The sequence below is a fragment of the Mustela nivalis genome (genome assembly GCF_964662115.1).
Source record: "Mustela nivalis genome assembly, chromosome: 3".
Lineage (NCBI taxonomy): Eukaryota > Metazoa > Chordata > Mammalia > Carnivora > Mustelidae > Mustela > Mustela nivalis.
In genome coordinates this window covers 4823354-4829353 of record NC_139022.1, presented here as the reverse complement: position 1 = coordinate 4829353, position 6000 = coordinate 4823354, and positions in this window count along the sequence as shown.

The window sequence follows — 6000 nt, the reverse complement described above, 5'->3', positions numbered from 1 at the left end:
ATCAATACTGACATCGAGAATTTTGCTTCCTTCCAAGGCAGAGTAATAGGGAATATATTTACCTTCTTATATAAAAGAACAACAAAGAACAAAAAAGGAACCGGCAAAATAGATGAAACCACAGAGAGTAAGGGTCAAACAATGCAGGACAGTGATCCCGAAAAGAGGGAAAACAAGCAAGGTGAGCCCTACAATTGCCAGGCCAACTGGGGAGAGTCCCCACTGCGATAGGGAAGAGGACACAGAAGGAGCTTCAGCCTTCCTGGAACTAGGGAGACAGCATTGGGAGTCTAGGAATCCAGGTTGGCTGGAACTCACAAGACAGAGCACCAGAGAGGACAGAACTACATGGACGGCATTCCTAAGATCTGCAGTGTGCTCCCTCAAGTCATCCCTGAGGGCTGATCGGCCCATGTTCTACTAATCATTCAGGAAAAATACTAACAATTCTCTTCTAGAACATTAAAGAGGTTGTAATGTTCCTAAGGGGTCCATGTAGCCAGAATTATCCTGATGCCAAAAGCAGACAGATATTATAAGAAGAGGAAATAGCAAACCAATATTCCTCATGAACGTAGATGCAAAAGTTCTTAACCAAGTTTTAGCATATCCAATGGATTACAGTGCTTCATGACGAAATGGGATGTATCCCAGGAATGCAAGTTTGGTTTGATATTTTGACAATCAGTTAGTACAATTAGATATATTAACAGACTAAAAAAATAAAAACCATCAATTGTCTCAATAGACGAAGAAAATCAGTGGAAAATTCTGACATTTGGATAAAAACTCAGCTCATTAGGAACACAAGAGAACTTGCTCAACCTGATAAAGGACATCTATGGAAAACCTGCCACTGACATAATACTAAATGAAACAGCACATGCTGGTGCCTCCAAACCAAGAAGAAAACCATGTTATTGACTCTTGCCACTATTATTCACCATTGTCCTGGCATTTCTAGCTAATGTAATAAGGCAAGAAAAAGAAATGAAAAGTATCAGAATTGAAAGTGAAATGTAAAAGAGTCTCTACTCACCATGTCTGCATAGAAAAATCCTACAGAATTTATGAAAAAAAAAAAAGGAAAGAAAACAACACTAGAACTAAAAAGTGAATTTAGGGACGATACATATTCAATGTGCTAAAATCAATGGTATTTCTTCATAGCATCAACAAGTAATGGAACTGGAAATGAGAAGAACTAAGTCCATTTAAAGTAACACCTAGCCTCTAGACTATGAGGAAGGAACTGGACTGTAGAGCAGTGGAGGATTCAGAGACAGGGGATGCCAACGGAGTTGGGACATGAGAACACATGCTTTCCTGACCATGAGTCCTGACCATGAGAACACATGCTTTCCTGGACCAGCGGCAGTGGTGGAAACACTGTCCTCTTGGGCAGGAGGGAAGCTGGCAGGAGATGTGGGGAGCTGACACCCCATTTCTTCAGTCTGGGGAGGGGTGACGAGGGATGCAGGCTTCCTCTGCCTTCACTGATGGAGCCCACAGGTGGCAATGGGGGTGCACAGAAAGAGTGAGGTTCTTGGTGTGGAAGGAGTTGGAGATTGTGGGCAGGTCATGGGCAGTGCAGGAAGGACGCCACCACCCAGGCCATATCCTAACTGGACGCTCTGAACACCCACCCCATTAACCTCAATCTTGGCCCCTGAGGGGCCTGAGCTGTGATTCACGCCCTGAGGGTAGTGATACCAACATCTTGAGTCATCTCAGGATCAAGCAGGTTGCCCTCTGCACCTAATGCAGACTGGCCAGGGCTGTAGAGACCACTGTTCCAGGAGGAGTCATTGCACTTGGGGGAAGGCAAACTGAGGTCTGACAAGGGGCTGGGCATGCTCTACCCACAGCTGACCCCAGACACCTTCAGGTGGGAGACTTAGAAGTGACCCCTGGGGCCTCATCCACAACACCTCCCTCAGCCTCTCCACGTGGTGGCACTGTTGGCTCAGAATCACAGCTGTCTCAATCGGCATGATAGGCAGAAAGGCTGGGCTACCAAAGTCATTTTACAGGTGAGTGAGTGCCTCCCCATGGGAGGCCAAAACTCCAGAACAGCTAATTTACTGTCCCTGTGGTGGTGGGTACAGGATGATAGAACTCCACAGTGCTTCTGTTTACCCCCACATTCTGTTTCTTTATGGTTCTAAGACTCTCCATCCGTGGCTTCCTTTGTCAGGAATCAGACGATGCCAAGACCCAGTGGCTCTTCTTCCAGCTGCTCTGGGTCCCATGACTCTGTGGCTGGGTGACGTCAGCTTGCTCCTTCATGGACAATGCACAGCTTCTTACTTGGGGAGCTAGAACTTGGTGCCCCCTCCATGGTTCTGGGGTTCCACCCTTTCCCCCCCAAATTCCCACATCACCAGCCCACTTCTGTCCATTCAACTGACCTGCGGCAATGGGCTCAAGAAGCTGCGAAGGGCATGGGGTCTGCCACACCTGCTAGGTGGCCATGCCCTAACTGGAGCCAGGGCAGGAGGTCGGGGAGCCACATGAGCAAGGGCTGCACGCCCCAGAATTCACACAGGAGTCTGGGTGGTGGGGGGTGTTCATTCTCCAGGCCTTTGATGGCAGCCTCCCATAGGACAGGCTGTGTGGCTGATGATCCCCCAGCAGAAGGGCATGGAGACCCTGGAGGAGGGGTCCAGACACCCCTGGCTCCCTATCCCCACCCTGCACCAGGTTCCTCCATGCATGGAGGGCTGATCCAGAGCTCTAGCCTGGGCCAGGGGTTGGGGGAGACCCCACTGTGTGGGAGAGCTTGAGATGGATAGATGGATAGACTGCCCCCAACACCTGTGAGCTCCCTATCCCAGAGAACCCCAGCACACAGAGACAAACCACACGGATCCTGCATGCTCCCCGGGGGAGAACACCCCATGCACACCCTCTCTGCCCCCCACTCAGATCTGGAGGGACTTGTGGCACACGTAACCCACAGGGACTCCCATCCCCGTCCTGGCCAGCAGGGACGGCAGACCTCAATCTCATCCAGCCCCCACCACAGTCCTTAGAGCCATGGTTCCCAAACAGTGTGCCAAGGCATCCTGGGGTGCACCAGCAAATCCCCAGGCGCTAAGGGATCTTTCCTGTTCTCCCGACACAGCAGTTCGTGTCATCTGCAGGACAGACACCCATGATCCCCAGCAGCGACACCCCAGAGGTGCCCCTGAAGTGACAGGAGAATTAATTACAAATCAGACTTTTTCAAAGACTTGCTGATGATCACATTTGTTGTGTGGCCTGAGTCGATTGCTAAGCCCAGCGGTGAGGTGTTCCTCTGGGCCTGGGCTCTGTGGAAGCTGGCAATGGACAGAAGGTCTGGCTCTGAGGCCCAGTCCCCCACTGTGAAAAGCAGCTGTCCTTGAGCAATCCCTGGATAGAACAGGACCCCAGGCCCTCCTCCTGCCCTGCCTGCAGCCCCTCTGAGCTCACAACCCTACAGGCTGCTCAGTCTTTCCCCTGCCAGGAAGCAACTGAATAGATTGGAAGGGGTCTGAAGTCCTGGCGCCCGCTCCCCAGGACAGGAAGGACGAGCCCATGAGTACCTGACACCGACAGGGAACTCACTACCTCACAAGCAAACTGCCCTCCCATAGGGCCTCCCAGACCTCCTGGGCCTGTGCCTTCTTCCCTCCGGGACATGTTCTGGGGCCTCTGGGAGCTCCCTGTGGGTCCCTTCCCTCCAGATCATCCATAAACGGGGAGTACTTTGGCAGACCTGCTTTGCAGTCTGCCAAGGAAGCTTGCCCTGCATGACAGCAGGGGGCGCTGCCAGGCACAAGGGAGCCAGGCCCCAGAAGGCAACGAGGAACAGGGCCACCGAGCAAAGACACGCTCGAGGCTGCCCTCTACCTTCATGCGAGGAGGCAGAATTTCCAGCTGAAAAGTAGGAGCCCGGAAAGAACAGCACCCCAACCCCATGCTTCTGGGGTCTCAGAAACCAGGGGAAACAGACTCCTGGGTTTTGAGGACGCCCAAAAAATAGGGCAGGACCCCATTCCCCCTCTATGTCAGCTTCCCAGGATCCCTTGAGGGCCGGTAGTCACTGCCATCTGGACCCAGGATGCCCCTGCAGGCCAGCCTTCCTTCCAAAGTCCTGCTCCCCTCGTCTCTGCATTCAAAGAGAGGGGCCAAGACTCTCACCAAGACCACAGCAGGGGAAGGAAGGGCTCTGGAAACTCTCAGCCCAGGACCACCACAAAGACGTGCTGAGATGCACATCCTCAGGGAACTCTCCCCCTCTCTCTCCCCCTGCAGCACAGGGGGCTGCCTAGCTCAATCCCTCCCCCCCATCCCCTGTGCAGTAGAGACAGAAGCAGAGGGAGCCCCAAGGCTCCTGGCAGATGAGAAGACTGTGCCCACTGACTCCATTCTGTGCAGAGCCCAGCTGGCTGGGTAGCTAGCCCCTTTGTGTGCACAGAGCCACCAGCCTCTGGGGCTCCCCATAAAGGCCCTAACCCCTGGCCCCACAGCTGGGGTGGAGGGGGTGGGAGCCTGCTGCCTCAGCTCACCCCCCCCCACACACACACACACACAGCCCAGGGCCCTGGTAATGCGATAATTGGGTGGGATTTTTGCTGAGAGAGAGAGGGGAAGCCCAGAGGAGGATGAGCCAGCCCTCCACCAGCCCACCCCACTTCATTCCAGAAACTTCCCTCCTTCCCGATGCAGGTGGGAGGGGGGTGGGCAGAGGGTCTGGGCATGCATAGACTTAACTGGATCCCAAGGAGGTGTGGAGGAAAGTTTCCTTTAAAGGGAAGAGCTCTTGCTCCCGGTCCAGGAAGAGATCCTGACGGGTCACCCACCCCTGAGGCTGACTCCCTTGGCAGACAGGGAAACCACAGCAGGCAGGGGTGGCATGCCATGGGTGCGATCTGCCTCTGGTTCTCAGCACCAAGCCTGAAGGCTCGCCACCCCTGCCCAGAGAAGGGGTCACATGTCTACCTCCATGGGTCCCCTCACACTGCAGATGAGGTAGCGATGCCTGGCTGAAGGGGACCCGTGGAGGGAGCAGGTGGTCCACAAGACAAGAGATATTAGAGAAGAACCCGGAGTTGGGATTTCTAGCTGCAGCTCTGCTCCCTCAACTCCAAAACCATGTCATGAATTCCTGCTGTGTTTATCACAAGGCACCATTGAGACTAACTGTTCTCCCACCACCGTCAAGGCAGGCACAGAATCTCTCACCTGTTATCATGTGCCATATGGAAGCTGGGGAGATTTCAGGGTTTGGTCTTTCTTTCCCCAGTCAAACTCCCTTGGTGTCCCACTCGCCCACCCCCAGAAGGTGCAAGCAGGGCTTCAAGGTGGACCCCAGGGTGGGTACTGGCTAGCTGCTCCTTGAGACTTTGGATAAGTCACCTTCCCTCTCGGGTCTGCCCTTTCCCCATCGACTAATCATATGGCTTACCTAAACGGTCAGAAATCCCTTCTGGATGAAGAGACTAGCGGCGCTGGGCATACCCGGAGGCTGGAGGTGCCAGAGCAAGGGATGCAGGCTGCACCGCCTTGGCTAGGAAGCGCCAGGGACTGGGGCCCATCTTTCCTGGAGGGGTGTGCGGGAGAAAGTGGAGGCGTCCACACCTGCGCTCCAGACAGTCCACACCCTTACCTTCAGGTAAGGGGCCGCAGCCTAGACGCCCACCCAGCCACTGTCCGCACCGCAGGCGGCCTCCACCACGGCCGCGCTCCGCAGAGGAGCGGATCGGACAGCTCGGTTCCCAGCGGACCAGCGAGCAGCGACTCGAGGGATTGGCCCCAGACGAGCGGACCTCCCAGGCAAAGAGATGGAAGAAAGGGAGAGCAGCCCTGCCGCGGTCCGAGCAAGAGAACGAGCGCAGAACAGAACAGCCGCGGGAGCGAGAGCGGGACCTTGCTTCCCACGGCGACCGCAGGGCGCGCGGGGTTCCACACCGCCGCGCGGCCCAGGAGTTCGGGGCAGCGCGGCCCTGGACCTCGGAGGGGGCGCCTGAGGAC